Here is a 19329-nt window from a genome sequence, read left to right as displayed (position 1 = left end):
ACCTGAGTAACCCAAGGTTAAGAACCACTGGTCTACACTATACTTTCTATACTTTCTGTTCTTTTTGAAGTATTTTTATCCTTCAGTGGCTGTATTCCAATCATGGAAGTCATCTCACCAAGTTTCAATTATTCCTATCATGTTATATTTACCCTCATGAACTAAAATTTCCAGTTCTTTTTGCTCGTTTCCCATACTCCTCCTGACATTTGAATGTAGACACTGGAGACTGTGTGATCCGTGGTCTGTTTTCTTTCTTACATTTTTATGAAGACTCTTCCTAGTCCTCGTTAGAGCTTCTCAGTCTGTTCCTACTATTGTGCATAAGCCTTCGTCTAGCTTTACTTCTGAGCTTGCACCTCCCTCCCACTTCCAATTCAGTTTAAAGCCCTCCTGATGAAGTTCTTCTTGCTGTGTGCAAAAACATTCTCCCCATCCATTTTCCAGAAAGCAAAGCCTCTTTCAGGTCCCTTGCAGCTGTCTAATGCAGGTGTAAGAAACAACAAGTACCGATCAATGAAGCTGTTAGGATTATTCAGTACTTTTGCCTGCCAAGTGCTCTGGCTTGATATTGAGCCTATGACTACTGGAAAGAAAAATAGTCCCTGCGGAGAATCCATATGGAGCAGCCCATATGAATTGGAAGCCTGGTTTTTCAGGGATCCCTCTCCCTTGGAGAGCCTCCATGTCATCATAGGCATCCTTCGGTCTTGAGAGACTATGGTAACATGCTCTGTATCAAGAAGTGTCCTCTCCAGAGCACGAAGCCTGGGTAAAATAATATGGAGGATAGGCTGTTACCCAAGCAGCAAATCCCCCCTCTCCACGTTGCTGAAATGGTCCAATAGAAAGCAAGAGCCAATACAACTGGTTCCAGCGACGTCGCAGGAATTGGCGGAATGACACAAACTGCCTTCAGGACTCCAGCTCCGGATTTTGCCTCGAGGTTAACTCCTGAAGCCTTTTCCATGAGTGGATATAGCCACAAGGCAGTGGAGGTTTGAAATTGGAGTTTTCCTTCTCCTAGAGTGGTCCTGAGTTGACTACCGTAGATAGGCGGGATATGAAATAAATAAATAAATAAATAAATAGATAGATAGATAGATAGATAGATAGATAGATAGATAGATAGATAGATAGATAGATAGATAGATAGATAGATAGATAGATAGATAGATAGATAGATAGATAGATAGATAGATAGATAGATAGATAGATAGATAGATAGATAGATAGATAGATAGATAGATAGATAGATAGATAGATAGATAGATAGATAGATGGGCTGCCTTCCATGGCTGACGAGCCCCACCTACCCGGCCTGCTCTCTAATAGTGCAAAAGTATGATCTGACCCTTAGAACTTTCCTGCCTCCCAGGTATAGTGGAGGTTTCCCAATTTGTTTCCCAGGTATCCCAACTTCTACATGAAGACAATCATGGAGGTGATGGTGGAGGGTCAATAACTAGCATGCCTTGGACCATAAATTTCTTTGAATGCCATTTCACTGAGTCCAGCATTAAGCTCACTGTTCCAGAGCCCAGCAGGCCGGATCCAGTCCCAGATGAATTCTTCAGTCGGATTGAATTCTCGTGCTTTTTGCTGAGCCATCAAGGCCAAAGGAGATTACAGGGGAGGCTGGGTCAGTTAGACAAAATGCATCCCAATAGCACCCTTCCTCTCTCCTAGCTCCTGAAGGTCTGAGCAGCTAATTCACAGTCGGCTCACATTTATGTGAACTGCATTAAGAATATTCACCATTTATCCAAATGTTTACTTGCTTTTCAGACCACAGACAATTGTACTAACTGGTACATTGTTATAGATGTGGCTTTGTTCTAAGGAGGGAAACCCGGCAGAAAAAGTGAAGATGTTTTCAGCGGATGCAACTAAGAAGGGCAATTTAAATGTGAGAGAGAAAAGTATGAAAGCCATTTCACACACCATGCTGAACCAAGTCCATTGTACTATATTAAACTCACTTATGAACATGTGTTCATAGCACTCATACTTTTGAAGGTGCACCTATAGAAACACACTGGCATGAAACAAATTTCTCGCTGGCATAAATGCAATGGTATAAATTGTAGCAGCATAGGAAGATCAAACACAAGATGGATTGACTCCTTAAAGGATGTCATAGGTTGGAGTTTACAAGAGGCTGATGAGGGCAAGACATTTGGAGATCTCTTATTTATAGAATTCTCATAAAGTCATAGGCAACTTGATGCCTGATAGCAACAATATATTGCTGCTTCTTAATGAGTTGCTGCTTGCGTTCCTTGTTGGGTGTCAAGTCATGTGACTGGCATGCGCTGAGGAATGCAAGCATCAATTTGATAACTAGCAGCAATTTGCCACTGTGATTTATGCTATTGTGCTTATGCTGGCATCAGTCAACAGGATTCTGGCCACTATATGAACATGCCCCAAGAAAGCCCTAGAAACAAGTTATTGCTGTTTCTGTGCATTTATTAATAACAGTGGTTTAACCCTGGAAGGTGATACACATTCACCTTGTGTAAACAGTGTCTTTCTTTTCTATCTGCTTTGTTTAGTTATTTAGATCTCTCTCAAGTCTGACAAAAACACTGCCAGGTACCCTGAGAAAAGACATTTTAAAACCTCTTGTTTGTTAGACCACCAATCATCAGAGCCAGACCGGGCCATGGAGACAGACTTCCCACCCCCTCCACATGCACTCCACCTGCACAGCCCCTTTGTGCATGCGTGCATGTGCCAGCAATCACTCCCCCACCCTTTTGCGCATGCGCCTGTGCTCCTGCACAAGCACCGTGCTGCCATTTGCACATGCACACGAGCACCCTCCCGCTCCTTTGCGTATGTGCATGAGCGAGCTCGCACCAGTGCGAGAGTGCACACGCTCCTTTATGCATGCGTTCAAGCACAAGGAGGTGCCCCACCTTCCCTAGCTGGTCCGCGGGGTTAAAAAGGTTGGGGACCCCTACTCTATATGCTTTTCCAGAATTTTCATTTGTTATTCTTATGAATAGCATCCTCTGAAAGACTTGACATCTATGAATTTGGTCAATCCTCTAGCCAAAAAACAAAACAAAACAAAACAAAACTGAAAAATGCTCTGCTCCATAATGAGAAAATGACATAGACTCATTAACATCTTTAAGTAAAATGTGAGGTTTTACTAAACTGTCAGTTTTGTTTGTTAGAGTTTACATACACTTTCATTTGTCATTTTTGGTATTGCAAAAATATATGTGAAGCTTTCCAAGGTCAAGAAAATTCAGACCCTCACCCCCTGCATCCTGAAATGGTACAATCCAGAGAAGACTGTAGGACGCCAAATTGTAATGCCAAATGCACAAATTAGCTTTTAGGGATTCTGGTCAAAGATTCTACTCAGTCAGGATTGGGGAAGATGAAAAGTAACATTTTTGGATTACATGTCCCAGAATTCTCCAGCCCACATGGCCAATGGTACTGCTGACAGAAAGATTCTGTCAACTATAATCCAAAAAGTAGCTGTCCCAAGCTCAATACTATATTATTATTATTATTATTATTATTATTATTATTATTATTATTATTATTATTATTATTATTATTATTATTATTATTATTATTATTATTATTATTATTATTATTATTATTAATGGCCATTGCACTCAGGTCCACGATAGGTTCTGCACAAGGGCCTCTTCCTTTCTACCCCTGATTCAGTAAATAGGAAACAATGTAACCAAGGGGAAATACCAAATAATTACGTCCCTAGGAGCAGCATCTCAGGGATCTTTGCTAACACTGACCTTTGCTGCAAGTGGAGAAAATGTCTGTTATGAATGGGGATTTTTAAAATAGACATCCTGAGTGAGAAGTCACTCAAGTTGGGTTTTTCTCCCCCATCCTTTTTTAATTTTTATTTTATTTTATTTTTTGGTCATTTCAAAAAGATAAACAAGATTATGTGTGGGGCACTCAGGTCAATATATCTTCCTAGAGACTGAGACCTTCATAACAAAAGCCAGCCTCCAGGGAATATCTGTATATCATTGCCAGATTCTGGTAAGAAAAGAGCAAATCAAGATGTGGACATTCAGAAAAGAAGGTAGGCATTGTGATGGCTTAATTTAAAAGAAGAGAGATGAACACGAATGAGACAGAGAATGACCTGTAACTCAATGTTGTATTGTGGAGTGCTGCCATTCAGTATTCTAGCCACTTAATGCCATTCCACACCCAACCCCTTCACGTTCTGTTCCCCTACCACATTCAGTCAAGTTTCCACAGCCACTAACCATGCTCAGTCTTTATTGAGCTGTTTAAAGTACCTCATCCACTTTAAATTCCCTGCTTTTTAAAAAAGGTATCTTTGCAAACCTTTTGGCTCCTTTCATGCATCCTCCTACTTTTCTCTGTGCATGTGTAAAACAATGCTTTTGTATCAGAAGAAATGGTGATAATGGCAATTGAGTTCAAAGAAATGGATGATTGATTGTCATTTATTATGCAGTAACAGTTCTCAGGTATGGGAAGTCCAATTCAGCAACAGAAATGGCAAAGATAATCCAAATTACATTATTCAAATATTGTATATCATGCAAATTAAGCGCTTTGCTTCATATGATTCACTGACTTCTCTAGTTTTACTTCAGTTTTAGCCCTCCTTTAAGGCATATTGATTACACTTCCACAGTACTTAAAATAACAGAGATACAGAACTGCCAAGTTCCAAAGACTTGCCTAGATTATCAAATCCAACTCCTGTCAATGCAAGAATCCACAACTAAAGCCTCCCTGACAGATGGCCATCCAACCTTGGTTTAAGAACTTCCAATTAAGGGAATAATCCATTCCATTGTCAAACTGCTTTTGTTGTGAGAAAGTTCTTCCTAATGTTTAATAGAAATCTCCTCTCTTGCTACTTGAGCCAAGTAATTCAGAAGTTGCAGGAAGCAAATTTACTCCATTTCCCCTGCTTTCCATGCACTTTGAAGATGGCTGTCATATCACCTTTCAGTGTTCTTCAGTGTTCAGCATTTTTGAAGACTGCTATCATATTGCCCCTAAATATTCTATTTTCTGCATGAAACACTCTCAACTCTTTCTCAACTCCTCCTCCTAGGACTTGATTTCCGGACACTACACAAATTCTGGTTGCTTTTCTCTGGGCATGTAGCTTAAATGGTGATGTCAAAACAAGGCACGGTCCTCCAGATGAGCTTTGACCAAATGTGCCACTATTAAGTGAATGTGATCTGGACGTTTCTGTACATGTCTATTCAAATATGAAGAAACTGAGATTAATGCGTTTATGCCTGTTAATTAATATAGGAATGCAGCTCAACTGGGTGATACAAAGCAGTCTGATTTTTCACTCTTCTGAATCCATTATCCTGCAAATGTTCCTTTCCTCAAATGTAAATATCATGATTTCCAACTCCCTACCCATCTATATATATATACTGTATTTGACTATGTTTAGTAGACCCTTAGTGAACTGTGTTCTCATGTGTTTGTGGGAGTAGGAATGTGCTCCAGAGTCTGAAAAAAGTGACCTGCTAGTGTGAGAGGATTCCTCTCTCTGGTGCCACCTTGATAGGAAATAGCCAAATGTGTTGCATCTGAAGACTGGTGGGGGGGGCTTGCCTATTGAGCTTCTTTGGCAAATGAGCAATGGAACTTTTCTTATGCATCCAGCTGTGGATGTGTAGCTTCAAAGTCCCTACTTTGGGTTCTGTACTTTCAGATCAGATTTGCATTGAACAGCCCTTCAATAAGAGGACACCTTCAAAAGGAAGATTGTCCTCTGGCAGCCCTTCACTGTAAATGATTGCTTTGCATAAATGTGGACAGGCAGCCACCCTTTTCCCCCAGCCCAGCAGACCTCCTTTTACAGTCATGGCCAAAAATATTGGCATCCTTGCCATTCTGACAAAATTGCAAGGGTGCCAATATTTTTGCCGTGATTCTATAAGAATTCTCCCTTCCCTTGTAACAACTGTGCCATCTCTAGGCCTGCATATCCAAAAGGGCACACCCTGGAGTCACTTGGAGGAACAGAGAGGCTTAGCAGCCACTGTATCCACAACTATCTCTGCTTTGCCCTCTCAACACCTTGCTTTGAGACCATTTGTTTGCAGAAATATCACCAGCAACAGACATATGTCCACACGCCTTTCCTTGGGTGTGGAAGGGCCATTGGGGCAGATGCTTCCTCCTTGCCAGCAGATCTTCTGTCCTCCAGTGGAAAAGCATCACCACCTCTTTATAACACACCTTGGACAATAGTCCAAGGGTGGTTAGGCTTGCACTATTAAACTCTGAAAACTATTCATAGATATTTGGACAATAAATTTCAGTGCACTACTCAAACAGAAAAGCGTGGTAACTAAAAATGACGGTGGTTTTGTAAAGAAGCATGTATAAACAATTATCCACTATTCAGGAATAATGATTTTAATTTGATGGGTAAACTTTCCAAATGAAGTGCACCTAGCTTAAAGACTATGATGTTGTAGGCTGTAATCACTATATAACATGTCCAAGGATCTGTAGACACTAAAACTACTGGAAAGTGACAATCAGTTAAAAGGTACTCAGTGGAATGACAAGCAGTGGCAAAGTCTTAAGATTTTCAGGCAAATTCTTCTCTCTGTCCTAAGAAATTATTTGATGCTCATTTAGTTGGACCATGGCAGACTATTCTTCATGCTTGTGCTCACGTTCTGGAAGAAGCCTCACAAGGAGATCCACCTGCACCCTCCTCCAATGATCTCTGATGACAGGGAAATTTCTGCCTGTTTAGATAGGCCTGTGGTTTAATTAGATGTTGCTGCTCCTTCCTTAAAATAATATCAGCCAGCTACTTTTTATGTCCTTTATGTATTTATTAGTATCAGAGCATTGCACAATTTAAAATTATGGACATGTAAGAAATATAGGTAAAATTAAAAGCAAACTAAAATGTTAAGATCATTAAACTATTTTTGACCAAACGTGGGCTATTTCAATAGTGGTGTCTCAACCATTTGCTAGATCTTTTTGTATACATGGTGGGACATAAATTACACGCACGTAAGTACTGCACTGATCGAATTTTCCCACAGTCACAGAAAATGTGTCCTTTATCCAAGTAGCCTCGTTTTGCTTGATTATTCTTTCATCTTCCCACTTCGCTTTAAAATCTATTAAGTGACTTCCAGCTAGAAGCTTGTCCTGTTGGGAGACACTCTTCATCTTTCATCCACTTAGCAAGGTGTGTTGGTTTTCGTTCTCCGTAGGCTTGGTCTAACCTTTTCTGGTTTAACATTTAGCGCCTGAGATGTGTGCAGAAAAGTCCTGACCAGGTTATCTGCTCGTTTTAATATATTAGCTATTTAACAAGTTTATTATTTTGTGTGTGTGTGTGTGTGTGTGCATGCGTGCGTGCGTGCTTAGGTGCTTTTGATATGTTGTGGAAAAGGAGGACAAAACATTAACTAACAAGAGAAAGAAGCAAAGAATGCTCACTTATCCCAACCCTGCAGCTGCTGTCCATGAGAACTATATATGGTTCATCTTTCTTCTGCAGATAGAGGGAGATCAGGAATGCTACAGTCACCTCGTCACTCCTGTATTCATTTCATTTCATTTTGCACAGAGCAGAGGCGCTGGCAGTTATCTGACGGTCATTTACATATGGTTGTTTGCCCCCGCACGTTCAAGCAGCAAGGACCGAGCACCCCCGGGCTGCCCTCTCCAAGCCGCCCTCCTCGCTCCTTCCGTTCATCCTGCCCTTCAGTTTGACTCTTTGAGAGAGTTGCGTTTAACCTTCCCTCTTCATTGCAAAAAAAAGAGGGGGGCGCGGGGAGGGAGGGGGAGCTGCTCATCGGATACGGGGCTCGGATATGGGGGCAGGCGGAGCGGGAGGCGGGGCGGGAGAGCCGGGAAGGAACGGGGACAACGTGCTGACCCTCCTGCGGGGGGGGGGGGGAGAGGGCGGGATGCCCCTTCCTCTCCCGGCTCACCCCCACCCTATCAATAGCAGCCGCCTCTGGAGCGATTTGCTGTGCCTGTCAAAAGCAGCTTTTCCTCGCGAGCCCCCCACCCCACACACACCTCTCTCTCTCTTTGGAGCCCCCCCCTCCCCACCTCCTTGCTTCCCCTCCATCTTTTATGGCCGTTGCCATGGCGCCCAGGGAGAGCTAAGCACCGCAGCAGGGGAGGGGAGGGGAGGGAAGAGAGAAGAGGGAAGGACTGGAGGGGGAGGCGGTCCAGGCTGCAATTTCCAGGCTCGCTCCGGCCTCCGTGAGCTCACCCTCCTCTTCCTCCTCCTCTTCCTCCTCCTCCTCGTTCTCCAAGGAGGGAGGTGGCCGAAGCTCGCTCGCTCGCTCTCTTGCTGGCTGGGTGGGGGCTTCTTTTCCTCCTCCTCCTCCTCCTCCTCAGCATCACCAGGCGAAGGCGGGGAGCAGGGGCTGATGCTGGGCTCCGAAACAGCCTCGGCGGAAGGGAAAATGGATCCAGCCTGCCCAGCCCTCCTCGCCGTTCAGCATCTTCCCTCCGTCGCAGCCTGGTGAGCATCAGCCAGAGTGAGACCCTTTTTAAAATGTTATTTTTGGGTCCATCGCTGGTTTCTTTTTCAAGGCGGCGGCGGCGGCGAGGGTGGGGTAGCGGGAGAGGGATGCTGTGGCGGAAGATCTTTGACATGGGGCGGCGATGGGTGTATTTGCAATGTGTGTGTATGTGTGTGTGTGGAGGGGGAGGTTTCCCCATCCCCGGCGCTGGCACCTTAATCGGGTAACAATGACTTTCATCTCAGCCGCTGGAAAGGGTGGGGGAGGAAGGAGGGGAAGGGAGGGATGTGGGGGAGAATGAGGAGAAAGGAAGATGGAGAGGGATGAAGGCTGATGAGGCGCCGTCTGAGGAAATGCGGCTTAAGGATTACTCCCGAACCATCCTAGGGAAAGGGGATGCTTTGAGATAGAGATGCATCTATATGGCTTTCGTTCCATTAGAAAAACAAGGGTGTGTGGTCCCTTGAGGGCCATCCTGACCATCACCACCCAAAAAAACCCCAAAAAAACAACAACACGCAGTTGCTGTTTCTGGAAGGTTTTTCCAAAATGCCTTGTAAATTCCCTGGCTCTTGGGCTGGGCCTTACTGAAGGACAATTTGCCGTAACCAGCTGCGGCAATGCCAGAAATAGGCAACGTTAGATTTCCCTCCGTGACCTATATTGATGCTGGTTTATGTGTATCATCTGGTACTATACTTAGGGCATTTCCAGAAAATTTGGGGTGGACGCAGTGTGTGCGGAAGCCTCTGTGTGTGGCCGTGTTAAAGGCACACCTGGATTTCTTTATGCACAGGACATGTGCTAATTCCCTTGACAGTGAGTGAGTGAGTGAGTGAGTGATTGACAGCATATTCCACTTGGGCTGTTAGGAGTGATTGATGATCCCTTAGTTCCATTTCAGTGGCTTAAGCTAGACCTATATTGTTTGTTTGGTATGGTGTATGGCACTTATTCACAACCTCTCTTGGTTTGCTGTCATGGCTACTGTATTACCCTCATGTTGTGCCTGTGGGCTTCCCATAGGTATTATCTACTAGCTGACCACAATGGGAACAGAATACAGGACTAAACGGGTTTAGGCTTCATCCAGCACAGTTTTTTCTGACATTCTTAGAAAAACACTGTTACAATGAATAGTAGTTGGACAGGCTTTTTAATGGCAGGGGAACAATCATCACAACTCATTTCTAGTTGCCACTTCATTTTGATGCTTCAGAACCAGAAGAATCATATCACTGCTGCTACAGATTTTCCTCTCCCTGCTGTGGCTCAAATGCTCGCTCCCTCCATCTTCTTGAACTTTAGAAAGTAGGTTATTATGGTAAGAATCATCAGCCAAATCCATAAAACTGAGTGTGGTTGTACTAAACGTGAGATTATGTCTGCTACTGTAGAGTGGTATGCATAGGCAGCTCTGTACGTTTGACCAAGTGATCCACAGCCATGGCTTATGGCAAATAAAAGCTGTTGGCCTTTTAAGGTGCCACAGAACTCCTTATTGGTTTTGCTGCAACTGATTTACACTGGCACTGACCCTCACCCCTGGAATACCCACTATTATGCACCTGAGAAATATGTGGTCCCTTCTGCATTACCCATAAGCCTTTACCCATGGCTATGCCGGCTATTATCTAAATAATAAACATAGATTATAAGAACTATGGTTCAGCAGCCTTTGGAAAAGGACAGGTTTGTCACCACTGGTTTAGGTTCATGTCAATGCAGAAATGTCCTGATATATGTTCTGGATGGATTTCCCATATTTATTCTATCAGGAGGAATACATCTAAATGTCAGGATTAGTGTAGATTTTGGTAGCACTGGTTTAAGAGGAAGATTTTGTTATAAATTTACTTTATAAATTTTGTTATAAATTTACTTTATCAATTTTGGATCCTGGGGAACCCAAACTTGTTCCTGCAAAAGTATGCCACCCGAAGGCATCAATAGTTGCATATTCCTAGTTCCCAGGGAGGAAAACATGCTTTCCCTATCCATAAAACTGTAGAGCTTTTTGAAGTACAGTGCCAAATGTACCTTTGTTACTTGCTCACTTTGTTCAAGGGTAGACATGGTCTAGAGGGGCGGGGTAAAAATCAAATAAATAATTAAATAAATAAGGGTAGGCAATTTGTAGTCCTGCTTTTATTGTTGAATTGCAATTCCCATCATTTCCCAACACTGTCTGTGCTTCCTAGGCTGGTTGGAGTTTCAATCCAACAATATCTGAAAGGCCAAAAGCTACCAAACCATGGTTAGTTAATCAACCTGAATCTGATTATTTAATCTCAGGTCCAAGTGAATTTTATCAAACAAAGGGAAAGTGCCATAAAGTCACAATGTGCTGTTCCTTGTCAGTGTTTTCAGTCACCTTGGAAGAACTGGCTCTACAAATAATCCCACAGTCAATATTTTGTTATCATAGGGGAGATGTTACATCCATTATCTTCATCCCAGTAATGTGGTAAGTGCTGTGGAAGACACAAGCATGGTACAGATCCTGGCCAGTGGGGTTACAACAGAAAGAATTTATAGTACAATAAATGCACATGCATTTTTCATTTGCAGCACATAGTCAATTTTTTCTCAAAATGCCCCATTTTTCTCTTAAATACCCCCCCCCTTTTCTCTCTCTCCCAAATACTCTTAGGAGTGGAAAGTGTGAGTGTGATAATCAAATATCTCTACACATTCGTATATCATACTGATAGCTATATTAGAGAAAGAACTAAGGTCATCTGGGTGATTTATTACAGCGGGTGAACATACTAGGTTTGTTGCCTGAGTCTTTTAAAATGAATTTGACCAGGAGGGTGCATGAATGCCACAAAACAAATTTGAACTATGGTTAAATATAGACCGTTAATGACAGAAAGTGTCAAAAAGGGTGAAAAGTAGACACTGCTGACATTATCCGCAAGCAAAAACAATAAATGATTGATAGATTTAATTTATTTACTTTCTCTTATAACTTTTAATTTTGTTAATTTGTGGACTTTTTAAAAATTTATGATGAGGTAACAAAAGACATCAATGGAGGACGGTGAACGAGTGAAACCAGGTCAGCCATATGTCCCTTGGTTAATATGAAACTTACTACTATGTGAAACATCTCAGAAGCCCCGTTTTCTTTTAATTAGTTGTAAAATAGCTTTTTTCCTCTCAGCTGCTGCATATATTTCTTGTAAGATTCTGTGGAATATAATTATCTGTGTACAATAGGCATCTGACACTTATTGTCTTTGATGTGAGTGATGACAGAGTTGGGCTCAAGGTTGGCCAGGATGGGCTCAAGGTTTGGGGCAATAGTTTGACAGGCTGCCCCCATTTCCCTCCACCCTCACTATACGATGCTGCTTTAGCCACTAACCTTCACTGACCCAGACCAGTGGATGTGTGGGTTCACTTGGTGAAAATGTGATTGTCATATGGAAATTGAGTAGCCAATTGGCAGCTGGTGACCAAAATCTTTTATCTTTCTCATCATTGTGGGAGATAAAAGTATGGTGACTTATGAATGTAGATGGAACTCAAGTGGCCTGCAGAAATCATGGTGAAAGCACTTTTGCCTGAGGCAAACCTTTTTCAGCTCGAGTGCCCGAAATGAGGGGGTGGGGAAGAAACCAGTGGCTGCCATGCCACCCGGAAGACCAGAACTGGAAGTGGCAGTTTCAGGGGGAATCATGGGGATGGACAGGAAGTTAAAGGGTGAAATCATGGGGACAGACAGGAAGTTAAAGGGGGAATCATGGGGACAGACAGGAAGTTAAAGGGGGAATCATGGGGACGGGCAGGAAGTTAAAGGAGCCAGAACAGGAAGAGAAAGGGGGAATCCCAGCTGCAGCCACTTCAAAAGATTTGTCGCGTGCCAGAAGAAAGGGCTTTGCGTGCCAGCTGTGGCACACATGCCATAGGTTCTCCATCACTGCCCTAGGCTATTCCTGTCCCTAAGATGTGTATATGAAACATTCAGCTTTGGAGATTCCGTCTGTTTCATCTGAAAATGGCTAAATGCAGACCCATAAGTGCTGTCTTGTTAGTGTCTATCTCTGTGCAGTAGGAAGACAAAACATTAAGCTAAAACAGAAAGCAGCTGCTAACTAATTCCCTAATAGCATAGCAGACCCTCTCACCCTTTCAAATAATTGTTATCCTCAAGACTGTCATCTGGTGTGGAAAGAGGTGTGTGGTTTTTCTCATTACTACTTGAGATCTCTTATGTTGTATATTCAATATTGTAATACCACAGACCTACAGTAATATATCCCGGACTTTGTTACAGCCAGTATGAATGCTATATATTCACGCTGGGAAGATGAGGAATTGCAATAGTCTACTGAGATGCCCAGGATAGAACAGGGATTCAGTTGATATACTACCCACTTCACTGTGCAACTGTCTCCCTGGCTGAGCTCATCTCAGGCGTGGTGCAGCAGTCACCTCACCTTGCTGAACTGGGAGACCTCAGCATCCCTGCAGGGACCAGTTTATTGGGAGCAGCTCAGGACTTCATGTCTACCATGGGGCTATGTCAAGTGGTATCTGGCCCTATTCATGTGGCAGGCCCACTCTTGACCTGGTTTTTCTGTTCTGAGCACGATGGTCATGATCTGGGTGTGGAGGAATTCTCAGTAGCTCCGTTGCCATAGACTACCTAGTAGAGTTTAAACCAGGGTCTCCAAACTTTGCAGTATGAGGGCCACATCATATATTTTACATATTTTCAAGGGCCAAAGGAAGGAAGGGGGACCCAAGCAATCCCCCACCCCACTGTTTTTACCCCTTCCCTCCTTTTCCTATGCCCAGAGCAGATAAAAAAGGCAAGGCAGGCCATATGTGGCCCAGGGGCTATAGTTTGGAGACCCCCCTGGTTTAAACTAATGGAAACTCTGAGCTTCTGCAGTGTGTGTGGCAATTAAAATGGTCAGCCCTAGGAGATCCTGTTGAGGCCTTGGTGAATCTCTGGAATGCAGAGGTGGCCAGGGCTATTGACATGACCACTCCTAAGTGTCCCATCTCAAAGAGTGCATTCAAACCTGCTCCTTAACTTACTAAGGAACTGGGGATGATTAAATGAGTGGGATGGAGAAAACTCAGAGCAGATCCGATCAAATGTGGGCTAGAACCCATTGGAAAGCCTGTTCCAGGGCAGTGGTGGCAGCAAAGAAACTACTCTTCTCTGCCATCATTGTTATCTGCACAGAGGCATCCAGTGGAGCTCTTTCAAGTGGCCAAGAGCTTGTTGCACAAATGGTCACAAGAGAAGGATGCTGACTACACAATGGCCTGCCGTGAAGATTTTGCATGGCACTTTGCAGAGAAAGTCACTCAGATCCACTATGACTTAGATGCTGAACTTGATGCTACTCTTGCTGATGTAACTTTCGTCCTGTTTGTCCTGGTCTGTCCTGTTATAATGGATATGTTTCAGCTGGTGCAGCCTGAAGATGTGTACAAGATCTTTGGGAGAAGTGAAAGACACTGCATGTATGCTAGACCCCTGCCCTTTTCAGCTTATAGAAGCAGCCAGATGGGGATTGCCTGAGTGGATTAGAGGAGTGCTGAATTCCTCCTTCCAAAAAATTAAGGTACCAGACTGCCTTAAGGAGGCAGTAGTATGACCTTTGTTTTAAAAAAAAGCATCCTTGAATCCCACTGTATTGGATAATTATTGGCCAGTGTCCAATATTCCATTTTTGGGCAAGGTCTTTGAGTGTTGTGGCATCTCAGCTCCAGAGGTTCCTGGATGAAGCAGATTATCTAGATCCATTTCAGTCTGGCTTCAGGCATAGTTATGGAATAGAAGCAACCTTGATCATTTCAGTAGTTGACCTACTCTGGGATCTGGACAGGGAGAATGTGTCCCTTTTGGTTCTTCTGAACTTCTCATGGGTTTTCAATACCATTGATCACGGTATTCTTCTGGGTTACCTTTCTAGGATGGGTCTTGGAGGTACTGTCTTACAGGGCGTCTAATCCTTCCTGAGTGGCTGAACTCAGAAATTGGTATTGGGGGAATCCTGTTTGACACTGGCCATTCGGTGCCCCCAGGGTTCAGTTACATCCCCCATGTTATCAACATCTACATGAAACTGCTGGGAAAAGTTGGTTGGAGTTTTGGGGTTTGATGCCATCCATATGTTGATGATACCCGACTCAAACTCTCCTTTGCATATGATCCCAAGGAAGTTGTTCTGGGCCTGTTGTCAGTAACGGAATGGATGAGGGCTAACAAACTGAAACTTAATCCAGACAGGTGCTCCTGGTTAGTCACAAAGCGAACTGAGTGAAAGGAATCCTGCCTGTACTGGATGGAGTTGCATCTTCCCTGAAAAGTCAGGTTTGCAATTTCTGGACTCAACCTTGAACTTGGATGGACAAGTCTCAGTGGTTGCCAAGAATGCCTTTGTGCATGTTTCCATTTCTGGATATGTCTGATCTAGCTGGTTACATCTCATCTGAATTGCTGCAATGTGCTCTATGTGGAGCTGCCTTTGAAGAGTGTTCTGAAAATTCAGTTGGTTCAGAATGCTGTAGCCAGATTGCTGACTGACACTGGCTACAGGGAGCATGGAACTCCCTTATTACAGTGCTTCACTGCTTGCCAGTCTGTTTCCAGGCTCAATTCTAAGTGCTGGTTATTACCTATAAAACCCTATACAGTTTGGATTCAGGCTATCTGAAGGATCATTGTATCTCATAAGAGCCTACTAGTCTTATATTGACAAGCAAAGACATTTCTTTTCAGGCAGACTTTTAAGTGATACATGTCTGGGGAATGCTTTTTTTATTGTTGCTATTTCGATATTTTTAAATGTTTTTTAAAAAATTTAAATATTTTCAAAATGTTCTTAATACGGACTTATTTTTTAACATATTTTAATTGCATTTTTAAACATTTATTATTGTATGATTTTAATTGTTGGGTCCCCTATAGGGAGAAAACCAGTATGTAAATAAATAAAATAAATATGTAAAATATATAGTCATTATTTCCCCCCTTTTAAAAAACACAAACAGGAATATCGCTTTTAAAGGATTTCCCTTTGTCCTCTGACACCTTCCCAGTGATTGTGCCAAACAAAAACACACCAACAGCCAGCAGTGCCTGGGTATTAGGAAATGACTGTAATGGGCATACTAATTAAACCCTGACCAGTGGGAATGCAAGCAGGAAATCCCAGCACCATTGGAGAAGCAGATGACTGATCAGATTGAGGAGTGGGGAAATACCCTGGTCGGCACTAGCAGACAGTCTGGAGCAGCAGATAGTGTGTGACGAGTGGGGACAGTTGGGTGAGTGAGCACAATCTCCGAGTACCGGTTGGAAGAATGAAAGGGGCAGAAGGAGGGGCCAGGAGACTGAAGCACAGCATGCCTAGTACTGTGAGCAGAGTGTGCTGTTCTCTCTTACGGAAAGGGGACTTCAGGGAAGCCCAGCAATGACATGCTGATCTTAAGGAAAACAAGTTTTCCTACAGATCCTGGTTCCAGACATGAATGGTGTGGACTGACAATATCCCCTGCCACAGACAGGGCTCTCTCGCTGGGCACACTAGTTGGTGGTCAGGACAGCAGTCCCACTGCCATCTTGGCCCAGACCTTCTGAAACAGATCCTCCTCAGCCTTGTAAGACAAAGCACCAGTCTCTTTCGGCTTGTAGGGATCCTGCATGTATGCCACAACCCTTGCCTCTGCCATGCCCTTCCTCTGTGGCGGTGTCTCTGGAGGATAGGCCTCTGCTATGCTTGTCAAGACAATGTCTCCAAAAGCTTGCCCTGTTGTTGCAGGGGTGATGGACATGAACTCTAGAATACAACTGCTGGTTCTGCTGTTTGGGGTGCTGTGAATATGGCTAGTTTCTTCCTGTTCTTTGTGACCCCTTAGTGCTAGCTGTAATTTCTTCACTATCTGCTGCTACATGTGAGGGAAAGTTGGCTGGCATTGTCCAGCTGCTGCTTAATATCCATTGCCTGCTGTTTATTTCTGGGGTGTCCAATAGGGTTGCTAGAAGGTACTCCTCTTCTTCTACAAGGAGGCAAACCTGTAGTAGTGCAGGCTGTTTAGCTTGCTGGCCAGGGCATCAGGCAAGAAAAATGGTGTTCTTCCCCCCTCAATCCAACTAGATTGTCCCCTCATTATGCCCTCCATCATGCCAACCAAGCTCTGGAACATTGGGATCACCTGGCTAAGGATGGCTGTCTTTCCCCCTGAGGACCTGTGATGCACTCTGAAAGCTTTGAAGGACATAGACTACTTGACCCATAATGCCCCACTCTTCTGTGCCCAGAGGAGCAGCCACACCAATGGAAGCCTCCTGTGCCAAATCATGGAGTGCCCTTTGCTGCTCCAGCACTTTTTCAAGTAGCTGGAAAGCAGAGTTTCATCAATCTGCCACATTCTGGATTAGTGGTACAGTGACAAATCCCATTTTTCCTATCTCTTCTGGAACAGCTCCCTGCCCTGGACACTGTAGTGAAAATGCTCTGTTATCTTTTCTGGCCCACTCAGTTATATTAGGTATGCATAGGTCTTCCATACCCTGCAAAGTACCCCAAACTACCAGGCTGAGAGCATGAACCCATACATCACACCCTTTTCATTTTCACAGCCTGTAGAGCTGCCACCATGTTTGACCCATTGTCTGTGACAACAGCTCTTGCCTTTCTGTAGCTGAACTCTGCTGCTGCAACAGGTATTCTGCAAGCCTCTTGAATGATGTGAGCTATGTGGCTGCCCACCATCACTGCCGTATTCAATAGGGCCCACCTGTATCCTGCCCTTGTCTGTCACCCTATGCCTGATGCCATCAGTTCCCACCAGTGTCCTATCCGGGAGGGACAGGCATGTTTTGCACCCTGGCAGATCCAGATGTCACTTGTGAAATGTGCCTTGGGCAACAGCTATTGTACGAGGTACCATGATACTCCAATATAAATCTGGCACTGCCCTGTGGCGAAGGGTCATGTGGGATAGGAATTGATAATGGGGTGCCAGTTCTGTCATACACTGATGGAGATCAGTGTTTTCCACCAGAGAGAATGGCTGGTCATCAAGCACTACCATTTCCCCTACACGACAAGTAATCCTGGCATTTTTATATTTGCAGAATACCTTTTCCTGCATCTTCCAAGCTCCTCCAGGGTACTATTTGCCTATCTACATCCTTGCTTCCTTGGGCTGGTAGCTCTACCCCTTCCCTTTGATGACTCTTACCTTTCACAATAAGGAAGCCAACTTACTCCCACGATATCCACTTCATTTGCCAGCAGCCATGTCCTGTGCTGGGTCTTCAGGTGGCTGAGCATGCTGCTATGGGAGAAGTAGTCAAAGCCCTGTGCATGCTTAAGCACTGCCTGTGCATGTGCTTATCCATGTGAGCATCTAACACACACTGTTGAAAATGTTTCCAGATTTCTGAGTTCTTGGAAAGTCCAGTTTTTCACTGCATGTTCCTAACAGGGATTGCTAACTTGGCATCACCAGAGTTCCGGCAACTGGTGGGGCAAGGGGAGCTGGAGGGGCAAGGGGTGATTTTGGTGTCACCTGAGTCCCCTCAGTCCCTTCCTCCCCCTCACCAGATGTCTATATATTTGAAGGGGAGTCACCACCAACCACCATGCTGCTTTGCATAGGAGAGATTTGCTGAGAATGGGGGCTGGGGATAAAATCCTTGAATATGATGGAGCTGCATACTAGAAATATGAAAGGCAGTGTAAGGTGCTCTTCATCAATCTCTTTTCCAACCACAAAAACACCAGTACTGCTGCTGCCTAAGCTGACATCATCAGCCTGAGTGCTTGTCCTTCTCTGGCACATCAGCTCATTGGGAGAAAAGGGCCTTGTTCACCATCTTTTATGGCCCCTTGCTTTGGCTGCCCTGGCTGGACTGCACCAAGGCGTCACTCGAATATGTCTGAGATTCACTCCTGTCTGTCCCGCCTTGAACCAGAGGCTTCTCTGCTGCCTCCTTGGCAGAGACACACAATCCTGTACTGCTGCCTGATGCTTTTTCATAGTGTCAATGCTGAAGAAGGCAACTAGGTGACAAATTTTGCTTGGGCGGGGGGGGGGGGGAGACTCATAATAGAAGTTGGAGGCTGTGTTTGTCCTCACCCTCTCCCACTCCTCTCAGTAGAAGCAGCTGCAGTGAGTGAAGGCAGCCTTCCTCAAGTGCCAACTTCTACCACACCCACATTTCGTACTGCCTGCGGACTCTACCCAAAGAAGAAGAGTATCTGATACATGAGAATACAAGCGCTCCCAATGAAAATCACACATGCACACACAGACAGAAAATCTATTAACTTAATATGTATGACTATATATAACAAAATCTTATTCCACTGCCTAATATATTCCAAAGGGGCTAAAATCTAATAGATTATTTCCCTTTTGATTTATATCATATTAACATATACAGTATATCTAATAATCTTAAATCTTATTCTTAGCTATGCTAAGTAAACAATACAAAATGAGATTTAGAAAAGATAACTATAAGTTGAGGGTTCAGAAAAGGACATAGAGAAAACCTCTGCAGTGCAGGTTTGCACCAGAGCATATTCTAACAGCAAATGCTCAGAGGATTTACAAGCAGCTAAACCCATCTTTCACTTGGAAAGAAGCAATGTGAAAAAATGCCTTCTGGATTTAATTGGTACAGACAGACATATTTTACAGGTTTCGTTTTCACCCCAGCCCTCCTCCCTTGAGAAACCCATGGCAATGCCAATTCACTTGAGTTCTCTGTACCCTACTACCATTGGTGCCACAGTGTCTTTAAATTTCATTT

At 43.9% G+C, this 19329-nt stretch overlaps 1 protein-coding gene across 6 annotated transcripts in view; it reads left to right on the top strand.

The window, feature by feature from the left end:
* Positions 1 to 8220: 8220 nt before the first annotated feature.
* The window catches only part of JAKMIP2 (janus kinase and microtubule interacting protein 2), a 148503-nt gene continuing 137394 nt past the window's right edge, over positions 8221 to 19329 (top strand). For 5 of the 6 annotated variants that reach the window (XR_002301735.3, XR_013541906.1, XM_072990222.2 and 2 more), the window contains exon 1: positions 8221 to 8530. The gene's annotated coding sequence lies outside the window, so the exon portion shown is untranslated. Of the gene's footprint in view, positions 8547 to 19329 lie in introns of all 6 variants that reach the window. The other variant, XM_078385779.1, reaches the window with a different exon arrangement.

The sequence above is a fragment of the Pogona vitticeps genome, chromosome 2 (genome assembly GCF_051106095.1).
Source record: "Pogona vitticeps strain Pit_001003342236 chromosome 2, PviZW2.1, whole genome shotgun sequence".
Taxonomy (NCBI): Eukaryota; Metazoa; Chordata; class Lepidosauria; order Squamata; family Agamidae; genus Pogona; species Pogona vitticeps.
The sequence above is the reverse complement of the archived record's forward strand: the minus strand, read 5'-3'. Positions and strand labels throughout refer to the sequence as shown.